Source organism: Anastrepha obliqua, chromosome 3 (genome assembly GCF_027943255.1).
Source record: "Anastrepha obliqua isolate idAnaObli1 chromosome 3, idAnaObli1_1.0, whole genome shotgun sequence".
In the NCBI taxonomy this organism is placed as follows: domain Eukaryota; kingdom Metazoa; phylum Arthropoda; class Insecta; order Diptera; family Tephritidae; genus Anastrepha; species Anastrepha obliqua.
The window spans coordinates 72593040-72605044 of NC_072894.1; the positions used below are offsets into that span (position 1 = coordinate 72593040).

General features: G+C 35.6%; 1 protein-coding gene across 1 annotated transcript in view; it reads right to left on the reverse strand.

Annotated features, from left to right (window-relative positions):
- Window positions 1-12005, reverse strand: part of LOC129242063 (uncharacterized) — a 189761-nt gene that overhangs the window by 62859 nt on the left and 114897 nt on the right. The gene's annotated exons all lie outside the window — the stretch shown is intronic.

Below are 12005 nucleotides of genomic sequence, written 5' to 3' on the forward strand. Positions count from 1 at the left end.
TCGAGATATGATACTAATACTAATAGTGCTGTAAGTACTGTAGAAATAACATATGATAAAAAAACTCTATATGCACCATCCTCTGTAAGAATAATCGGACATTCATGCCACCTATTTTAAAACGTGACATTTATACAAACGCAGTATTTATTTTTCGGCCGCCGTAGACGAACAGGATAGCGCGTGACTTTCATTCGGGAGTGCGTGGACTCAAATCTCGGTACATGAAAGAACAAGATGACAGAAAAAGTAAAACAAAAGTAAAACAGCAACAAGGTGTAGGCCACAAATGGGAGGAGAAGCTCGGCCAAACTCCTAATAATTTTTTTTATTTATTTTAGTATTTATTTAAAAAGTGATGATGAAATTTTCGCTTAGTGCCAGCCCAATTTCAGGAAAGCTTTCATAAACAGAAAAAGATCTAACGGCTTTAAATTACAAGGAGCAGAGGACCGTAAAGTTCTCAATGATTCAGTCAGTTTGTTATTTCTTCTTCTTGTTCCGGTTTCAATAATCGATTACTAATTATGAAGAGGGGCTGATTGGACCTCTGTATCCGATCCTGGTGCTGGGGCCGCCAGATACCTCCATTTTATATCTACTGGCAGGTGTTAATGCAACTTCTTGTCACATGAAGACAGTCGCTGACAGAATAACTGCTCACTCCAAGATAGACGCTTTCCAGTTTTGGTCCGCGGGAGGGATTTTATTTCCCACTTACTCTGTATATCTACCGACCATTCCGCTATTCGCCATCTGAGGCCGCTTCGGATGACAGACTGGAATTTTCCAGATGATGACCTTGGTTGCCACTAAACAACGACATATGGTACAAAATCTCCATGGAGCACTCAGCCGAACGTATTATAAGCATATTATTCAAGACGCCAAGAATGCCATGCAACCTTCTCATGCAACCTAGTAATACCACTTCTGACCCCCAATCTTTCACATTGTCTTTTTATATCAGCCAAGGTCCAAGTCACTGTGAAAATATCTTCCCCTATAGCATAAAGGTAGGTCCATACCCTTAGTTCACTTTAGGTGGAGTTTGCTTAAAACTCCAGTCTCAGTCTAAATAACAGAAAAAATGTTGTAGGACACAGGAGTCGACAAGTAAAGGAGAGCCTACTATCAGGGCTTGGGACAAGAATACTTAAAAAAGTATAAATCTGAAAAATTGCCCTTATTGGTCTGCAACTTACCATATAATAGAAACTTGGGAAGTTTGATATTTTTAACTCAGTTATACTCGAATTTGAAACTCAACCTCCATTGGTAACAGCCATTGTAGTATCCATAAACACTTGTTACTCTACACACATTACTTTATGTTCCTAAACACAGCCCAAACTTTCTACCAATAGAATCAACCAGTTTATATTTTTTGACAAATATTTTTTTTTACTAATCAATACATTCGCCTTGTGCTTCATTACCAAATTTTGCACTATTTCTCAAGCTGTCAAGCATCTACCACCGTTTTCTAACTGCAATATTGGAAAAAGGTAACAATTGCAGATTGTCTAGTGAAGGTTGCAATGATATATTTTTCCTTTATTCACTTTGTTCAAACTAAAAGTGGCCTATTTTGAAATGTGTAGCTGTTTATTATAATAATAATTTCTGATAAAGTTAAGTCGTTGGATCTAATTCTTGTACTTGCCGCCACAAAATATCACAAACTTGGTAAAGTGCGATTTATTGGTTTCTCAGTTGCGTGTAGGCTTTTGATTCAGAGTTGATAGTTGTTTGTATTTAATTTAATTCCATTAAAAGAAGGATTATTCTTACACAGGGATAATAAATTACGAGGTTTGGCCATCCGTTAAGGTGAAAAACACAATTGTGAGAGTAACTTCAGCTGCTACGACACCGAGGACTCGGCAACAGAATCCTGTCCGCTCATTTCACACATATTCCCACACTGCCAGTTATTATATAGATTGCATTTGGTACTTGAAAAAAAAAATCGGAAAGGTCCTCAGAAACAAATAAAAATATTAAAAGTCAAGACAAAATTTAGCCGCTTATTTTACGAGAATTTCATGAGCCATAATGCTGCTATTAATGCATACCGACACATTTTTAAAAAATTCAGATTAAAAAGTTCAAACTTAAATTAAAATTCTAAATTTTGTATAAAGTTGAAAGTTTGATTTGAAAGTTAGATTCTGAATATTACATATCAAAAAGCTGTTTGCAACAGCTGACGCCCTTCGGTGAGCAAGTGAACACCATAGAGTGGATTTGTGTCATAAAAAAAATATATCCAGAAATATATTCTATTGTAGTTGGGCACCATTTTCGGTACAACACAAAGAATAGCAGCACAAAGTGGAGCGAAAACTCGGTTAAAGTTAATATATTATATATATATTGTACATATGTCCTTCCAATTTGTAGTGTGCGTCTTGATATTGCTGCGCAAATGGAGAGATCTACAGTTTGAAGCCGACTTCGAAGAGCAAATATTTTTTATGAGAAGCTTTTTCATGGCAGAAATCACTCGAAGATTTTACACTGGTTGCCTAGCGTCATTGAAAAAAAACAACATTTAGTGTTTCATACCCCCCGTAGGTTTCTAAAACGTTCCCTGTGAAAGGCACAAACTCATCCGGCTACGACGGTCACAATACATAACAAAACAAAAAAAAAAAATACATTCCAGACTTGTGTTATTTATTCTTTCGCCTTAGAATAACATTAAAAATGTTTTACTTAAGAGGCGTAGAAGTGGGTTTAGCAAGAAAGTGGATTTACTTTGGCCGGAGTATTTATGTATATGTAAAATTTTTGCTCCGATTATGTTTTGTTTTGTTAAATGAAAAATGATGTGCCGCGGGCAACATTTAGAATTTTATAAACGTATCCTTTCAAGGTCAGCGGCTTTACTTTTATACTAACCATATGGAGTGATGTTACATGTATGTATACACACTTTTTCGAATATAAATAACTATGCTCCTACATGAAAAACTTTCTTTTAAATTACCTTAATATAATTTAATATCGTAATACAGTTCGCCCTCGAAGTATTGCTAATGTTGTTGTATAAAATGCGAACTTTGAACTACTGCGCTCTGCTACAATGCTTATCTTAAGTAGCGATTTGTGCCCCCACTATACTTGTATATATACACATCCACACTTATGCAAAAAAATCCACTAAAAAGAGTTTAATCGCCGTTGTGCCAGTTTCTTTACAAAAAAAAATGGGGAAAGAAAGTTGAAAAAAAGAGCCTGGCGAACGACGTGGCTAGCGAGGAGCGATTATTGAAGATGGTTGGGTAAGCAAGCGGAAGCATAAACAACTTTGAGGGTTCTTTAACTTTTAACAAACCAGCGTGTCCATGTGGTTGCTATCGCTTTGTAGTTGTTACCCTGCAGGGAAAACCTGAACTAATAGAAAAAAGCATCTGCTTCGGAGCTGATGGCATTTCGCCAATTACAAATAACTTCTCTAAGCAAATTTCTACTACTGATATTTGCCTATAGAGTTTGGCAGTGTCAACGTGAAAAGATATGGGTCGATTTGCTATTTTAAGTCCAATAAATTTAAGCTTCATTATTTCAAATTGGAGTGAAATAATTGAAGAAAAAACATACTAGAAGTAAAATCTAGAAGTAACTCCAAGTAAGACCCTCCAGTGGAATGCACGCCTCAAAGCTATTACGAATAAAGTAATAAAGGTTTTTTACGCCTGTCAAACACTTATTGATTAAACAAGAGGAATATGCACCAGACAGACTTATTAGTTATTCATTACATTCAAAAAGCCGAATACTACATACGAAGCACCGGTCTAGTTGAAAGAAGCTATGGTGGCTTTGTAGGAGTTAATTAGATTAATTTTAAGTGTTACTTCGATAGTTATAATTTTAGATTAACTCATGCAGCTTGGGTAACCATCACCTGTCCTGTTGATAATTTTAGCTACATTTCATGCATTGCTCAATGCCATTTTAATATATGAATATGGTACATATTCTCTTTGGTAATTCGGAACGGAAAGCTGTTGAACGATAACACCACCTATTGGTTAAGGATTCTAAGTTTTGTATAGTAATGCATCCAATCTGCCAGATACTCGTACTAGTACTGGACCAAGGTTCCAGTAAAGTCTGCCAATGAGGTTTTCGCTATCGTCATTTGTGATCAAGTGGGAGGCCAACTGAGGCCGAAGTTCTCATATCAGACTTCATCGAAACTTATGGTCTACGGTGGAGAGAAGTCAGAGGGTGTAGCCAACATCGAATCGTTAACCGATTCATTGGAAAGCGTAAAAATACGTGTGAAGGGAGCGGGCAGAATTCTCCTGCCAAATTTTATATGCAATTGAAATTATTCCCGTAATTTTGCTTCGGAGGACCAAACTTTTTAATTTGTCATCTTAGTTGTGGACGACTGCAAAACTCTCTGCTGTCGCTGCTTGTTAAGAAGATGGTCAGTTTGCTAACAAACGCCGCAAATCGAGGTGAAAATTGCAATCGCGTAACATCTTGAATCCTTCTCGAAGAGGACTTAATAGGTAGAATCTAAGACCTCTTATTGGTTACTTCGAAGAACCAAACAATATAATATACTACCTTGGTAAGATGGGACATGGTGAATAAATGGAGTTTATTTTTTGTGGGTTCGCTGAGAAAATGCCAGAGCAATCCGTCGAATACCAATGAGTTAAAAGTTATAGACTATTATGCCCTAGGACATATAAGAGGAAGGATTAGCAACAAACCATCAGCTTCTTATCATGCTAAGTCAAAATAAGCATAACCTTAGTACACAGGCTGATACGTCCAGAGGACGAGCGTGCAGACATACAACTTCTATGTCTGAAGCAGAAGCCGTCGGGGTGAGGAAGAGATGATTTTTGACCTTCTGTGTCACTGTCCTGCTCTATCTAAACGCAGATTTACCATTTTAGGTCAACTATTTTTCAATGAGTTGGAAGTTCTTTTGGATCATTTAAAGTTTCTGAGCGGTTCACATTGGTTTCAGAAGATATAAGAGCAAGCTTCGCCTACGGCATCACAATTGGCTATGAGTCTGAGTTTGTCCCATGGTAGATATTGGACAAGCGCTACGACCTAACCTAACCATGCCTTGGAGAGTTACTATAATATGCATCCAAAATGTAGAAGATGATACAGATCAACTTTCTAAATAAACTCTAATAACGGCAAATGGTTTTTTATGAGGAGCTTTTCCATGGCAAGATTACACTAGGAGATTTGCCATTGCCTGCCCAGGGCTACCGCTTTTTATTTTTTAATAATATTGTCTTGATATAATTTTCTTTATTGAAAATTCCGAGAATATGGAATTTTATCAAACAAAATTTTGCAATACAGAACTTTAGCAGTCACAAATTTTAAGTGAATATTTTGTACCATACAAATTTTTTTCCCAATCTAATAAAGAAAACCAAATAAAAAAACCATAACAGAATATGAACTTATTTTTGTCTCTCCCACTAAAGGATGTGGCACAGGACGATTCGCACCTCACATCGTTGTGTAATATTCATCAGTTCCAGACATAGGCACAACGAAAAACATACTAGTCTAAATTGCCTAAAAGTTCACCAGTTCCATGTCAATGCAATTTCCTGCAGAGTAATGGTCGTAGTTAAATTGTGCTAGATCTCTTCTTTTATCTTTTAATGACCATTGAAGCGCTTGAAAGCCCAATGAATCAAGAAATTGATTTCGTGCCGCTAATGCTGACGAATAAAAGAGTTAACGACGGCTTGTAATGTACGTATGTGTTGATGTGCTTCAATTTGAAGTTGAATGTATATGGAAGCGTGTATGTACGCCAGTAAGCCATGTTCGCATGTAACCAAATTAAACTTATGAAAATGAAATCAAACGAGTTTAACGTGTTCAGATTTCTTCATGGATTTTAAAGTATGTCAGTTTGTTATAACTGTTCTAATTATTTAAAAGTGTGTCTGAATTTTCCAAACAAAAATCAATATCAACACACGCGAGCTTCTATTAGGGTAAAGCTACCCTACCAGACATTGCTAAGCACTTTAGGCACTGAGGTGTTTGTGAGATAACAATAAACTGTTTATTAGCCAGGAGTAAGCATAAAATTATTAGTTGTTTTACCCTTTTAGAGCAATGCAGATATATGGCATTGCTATAAGAGAAAAGACAAATAAAACAATAAAAAAAGACTCATTGTTTCCCGAGGCAAGAACAAAAATTAGTAGTTTGCTACTTTTGTCACCTTTGCATTTATGTGGCACTCAGCTGTTCTTGTTTGGAAAATGCTGCTGGAGTGATAGTCCTTGGCTGTATATAAATCCAGGTCGTTCCGGTAACGTTGAGCCGACTGTCGTAGAACTCAGCAGTCTTACAGGGTAGTGGACAATTATATGGTATAAATAGAAGAATAATTACTCGGAGAATATGCGTGTGCCCGCAAATGTAATCACAAGTAATAGGTATATAGTATATGTGCGCATGTTCGTAGAATGTCGTCGAACTGGCTGTAGAAATCCTCTTTTAAGATTCTACGACAAGTTAAGAATGCGTGAAGATTTTTAAGCGACGCGTTACGACATATGAAAAAAGGGAACATAGCCTCTTATAAAAAGGAACTCATACACATGTGTGGGATTAAGTTTTTAACTTCCCAAGGCAGGCTGGCTATGGCAGGCTATATTTTGAGGCAGATTTGGTTCATTCTCACAGAATGTACTTGTACCTATATATAATTTACGGTTTGCTTGGGAACAAAGTTTGTGCAGGACTATTTTTGTATTTGACTACTTTCTATATAACAGGTTTGTCTTTTCGAATGAGAAAGTGCGAATCGAAGCTGTGAAGCAACATTTTCCAAGAACGTCTGTATTCACAGACGTGTCATTTTTATTGCAAATCCTTAGTATGGAATGCTCGATTTTTAAGGTTTTTTTTATGGGACAAACTTTCAACAGTAAATAATAGTATTTTCAATTGGTGCCGAATCGCACTTTACATAGCCAAAGCAATGCAGGATGTAACCTAATTCGGACATAATTATATGCATACGCATCTCAACCGTAGATCAATCTAAAAAAAAATTAAGTAATCTTAGATTAAGGCTCGTTTTAAAATTGCCGAGGTTTCATATTTTATCAGGATTTATTAAATCTATTGTTTCACGGGCTGTATGGCAAGTAGCGCCGTCTTGTTGGAACCAAAAACTCGCATTGTTCAATTTTGAATTATGCCTTTGTGCTGGATATTTATAAGTACATTAAGTTTGGATGTTTAACTTCTTCCCTTAGTGATTTTAATGAAAAATTTAGAATGTACGTAAAGCAAAACCAATTTAATACATCTTAAGCACTTCTTGACCCTTCCTACCGGGATTGACTTATTTGATAGAATGCACAGTATTTATCAGATTCGGTGACTTGTGAAAAAACGAATTTGTTTCTAATATCACATGAGGTTGTAATTGATCCTAAAAGAATAATTTCAATTTTTTCTTTGCAAAATTTTAAATTTTAGTTAACTAAAATCTATTTTTCCTGAGCTGAAAACAACATATGATATTTTGGTCTCACGCATAAATTGAGTAGCTCGATTTCGCTAGAGTTTATACGCTATCCAATTTTGTTATTACTATTTTTCTTCCTTTTCTCCTCCTTCTATTTGTAGCGTGCGTCTTGATGTTATTTCACAAAAATGGAGGGATCCACAATTTTACGACGACTCCGAACGGCAGGTATTTTTTATGAGGAGCTTTTTTCATATCGGAGGATTGCCAGTGCCTGCCCAGGGGCGACTGCTATTAGAAAAAATTTTGATGTGAAACATCTATAGGCTCACTTGTAAACCGAATCGTTGGCGTGGCGACGCTTGCCGTGGCGACGGGTCGCCACGCTATACTAAGGTATACATACATATATATATTTTATGTGTAGTAGTATGAGAAGTGCTAAGCCAATTTCAAAGGAACAACTCACAAATGATGTGGGTTAAAGTGTGTTGGTATGTGTGCCATGTTAGAGAGACAAATGTAGAGTTGCTAAAGAGCGGCAAGTTGGGTGCTCCTGAGTGCTTAGTCAATGTTGGTGCGTTATGTGTTTTTGAATGTGTTCGGTAATTCGCTATGTAGATAATGGGAATTCGATTACAGAGAATTCATGGGAAACTGGAAGGCTGGCTAGAGTGGGCACCTTTGAGACGCGCTCTCTGTGCGAAGAAATTACGAAGGTCAGTGTTTGAGTTGAAAAATATCAAAAGGTCACAGAAAGCAGAGCCACAGCAGAAAGAAGTTTCATTACTCAATTATTTAAACCAAGTGGAACTATTTTGCAATGCCAAATTTATTGCTTTATTAATTCGAAATGAAAAGTGCAAACTTATTTAATAGCAAATTCGAGATATGCCAACTCGTAATGAGCAAAGGTAGAAATTGAATAAAAAGTTTAAGCCTATGGAGGAAGGCATATTTTAAAGGCACATTTTGATTATCATACAAAGTGACACAAAATTAATCATGCTATCGGATTATTTATATTTTTTACAAATAGTGCAGTACGTCAATCATAATTGAAATTTGTGAAAAGTAGAGCTGCTGTATAAAAACAGACAAGCAATGGCGGGCGTAAAGGTCAAAAGTCATCACTCAGTATAATTTCTTTATTTATTATTTTTTTAATTTTATAATAATTAATAATTTTCAAATACAAATCTGGATGATTAATTTTGCGCCACCTGAAAATTCAAAAATTCCATCACTAAAAATCATTTTTTTATTTAATATTTTTTTAATTTTATTTAATAATTATCAAATACAAAACTGGATAATTAATTTTGCGCCACCAGAAACGTCAAAAAATTTCAACACTCAAAGTCATTTTTTTATTTAATTTTTTTTTTTAATTTTATTTAATAATTTTCAAGTACAAAACTGGATAATTAATTTTTTCGCCACCTGAAAATTAAAAAAATTCCATCACTCAAAGTCATTTTTTTATTTAATTTTTTTTTTATTTTATTCAATAATTTTCAAATACAAAACTGGGTGATTAATTTTGCGCCACCTGAAAATTCAAAAAAAAAATAAAACAACTCCTATATATCTGAATCGGTGAAGTTTCAGCGCTCCTTACAATCAAGAGATGCGCTGGTATACTCACATTGCCTGTGAACAACGTGGAATCAATCCTATATTTAAGGTTATTTGTATTTATGTAGTTAAGAATTCATTTTCATTTCCCAGAGATTATAATCTATGCATTATTGGCTTAATGAAACGAATGCTGTTTTGGAATGTTTTTATTTGTTCGAATTATAAAGCGATAAGCCTGTGACTTAACAAAGTGGAAAAAGATTAGAGAAGGATATATTTCGAGTAGGATGTGCCTAAAACATCAAATGGCTATAATAAGGATTAAATTGTCGTTGCTACCAGCTGATGCCAATTCCAACTGTTGCCTTTGTTGCGCTATTCGCACGTTTGTTATCTCAACCATGTAAGTACATGCGTTTGTATTTGTTAGCATTACAACAAAATGCCAAACATACTTGGTAATACATTTGATTGAACAACATGAGTACACACATATGTGCATGTAGATTTGTATGAGCTTTCAAGCATGATTACAAAGCACATCGCACTTTAGCACGTACAACTCAATCCACTTAGCCACTCGTGGCCCTTATTCCCGTTTCACGCTCAGTGGTGTATAGCACTAAGTTGAGTATTTTGTAATAAGTGACTTGCGTTTCACATCCATTAAAGCGCTTGTGTCAGCAACTGACCCATAGTTACATAACCACGTCTGAAAAACGATCCATTTGAAAAAGTGCGTTCTTTACGGATAAGACATGCTTTTTCAAAAGTAATAAATATAGCATTTCAAGCAGTACTATAGGACCAGAAAAATAGGATTCATTACAGAGAAAACCTAAAAATTTGCCCCTCTCAATGCGCTTATTATTTATTTAAATTTTCTTCTTTAAATGAAGGTTGCATCTTGTTGTTGGAACATAACTGAGCAAGACGAAGGACTGAGTAAACCAAACGAAATGTGTGCGTGGCAAAAATTAAATTTTATTCGTAGAAGTCCCTTTTCTCGTTTAATATGTAAGGGCCAATGTATCTAACGAACAATTAATTGGCTCGTTTTATATCTTCATGCTCTAAGATGTGGTATAACAAGCATTTTCCGACCAAGGGTCCGTTGGAGAGCTTACACTTTCTACATTTTTCATTCTACATTTTTCTACACATTTCTAGATAATAAATTATCTGCCGTTCGGAGTCGGATTGAAACTGTAGGTTCCTCCATTTGTGGAACAACATCAAGACGCACACCACAAATAGGAGGAGGAGCTCGGCCAAACACCCAAAACGGGGGTACGCGCCAAATATATATATATATATACATAAACACAGATCAATTAAATTATCTTTTTTTGCATTATTTGTAATAAATATAACTGTTATAAACAAATTTGTACCACTTTTCCCAGCATGACCAGCCTTAACCTGTCAATGAGGCGCCAAATTTTCGCTTCAAATCCTTTAGTTGTATCTGGTTCCTAACTTCATTAAGTAGTCAATTTATTAATGTCTACCCGCTATGCCCAAGCCTCTCACAGTACTCAAATGTTTTTATGTCATAGCTCTCATTTATTTTAATTGTGCTGCGAATTATAAACGCAAAATCGTATAAGAAATGGTTTAATCAACATCCGCTTAAATTCATGCCAACCTATAAGTACACAGGTTCCAAGCTAAACGGGTTGTCTATGGAGTATTTTCGAAGAAATTAAGACTTGATCTATCTATTCGATTACCAGACTATTGCAGTGTTTATCAGGCGGACATACAATAAATACATTTTCAGATAGCCAGGTGACCATAAAGTCAATGAATGCAGCTATACTAAGATCAAAGTTTGCACAGGACTGCCGGACAGCCCTAAACTATAGTGTCGTATTCAAGGTCAGGCTTAATTGGGTTTTGGGGCACAGAGATATTGAGGGAAATTGTAAAGCCGATGTAAGCAAGCGGAACAGCTAAGTTATTACGACCACAAATAAATAATAAAAAGGCAAAGGAACTGCTCAGCTTTTCAAGAGATGATATCTCGAAAAACGTTTTTGTAAAAGTTGCAGAAATGAGAATGTGGAAGAAACAGTTAAGCACTTTCTTTGGAATTGTCCAGCCTTAGCTGAGATCAGAGCAAGTTTTCAAGGTAGAAACTTTTTTACTTATCTTACGGGCATGTCCAGTGAGGAGGTTGGACCAATACTGCGCTTCATAAGAGCCACGAAAATGGTTTTACGAACAAAAAAAAACAAATGAATTTAAAGAGTCCCGAGAAGCTTAGGGATATTTATTTATTTTTTAGCAATCTAGAAAATATTGAATTTCTTAGAGTCGAAGAATTGGGAAGCAGATAAGGCTCTTTTAAATTTCTATAAATTGAGCAATAGCAGCAGAAATAGCTCTGACAACTTCCTGAGAAAAACTGCGCAAATCCTTAGGCTCCTCCTTTAATATCTCATATACTAAAATAAATGCGTTCCAGAAAGAATGGAGAATCAATAGTACCGCGTATTATGACGAAAATAAAATTTGTATAATAATTTCAGGTTAATGGGCATGCATCTGGCAGTGTAAGAGGGAATAGAATCATTGAAACGCAATGAACATAGGGCATACCTCAAAAAACTTTTTAGATTATTTCAAGTCTATTGATGTTACATCTGGTGATCTGGCTCGGGGATTGCTCTTAAGGCTGAAAATTTTATAATAAAATTTGTGGTCGCGAATCCACAATTGGAAAACATGGTCTGCACCAGACTGTATTGCTAATGAGGGCGACCGCTATTATAAAAAAACTGTTTCTATATTTTGGTGTTTGGCATTTGGGCACTTGGTGGCCACCAGATATTTAAACCATTAAGCCAGAAAAAAGTACTATATGTAATGGGTTCAAAGTGACATATATGTAAGTGGCTTTTGGAAATCAAATCTCTTT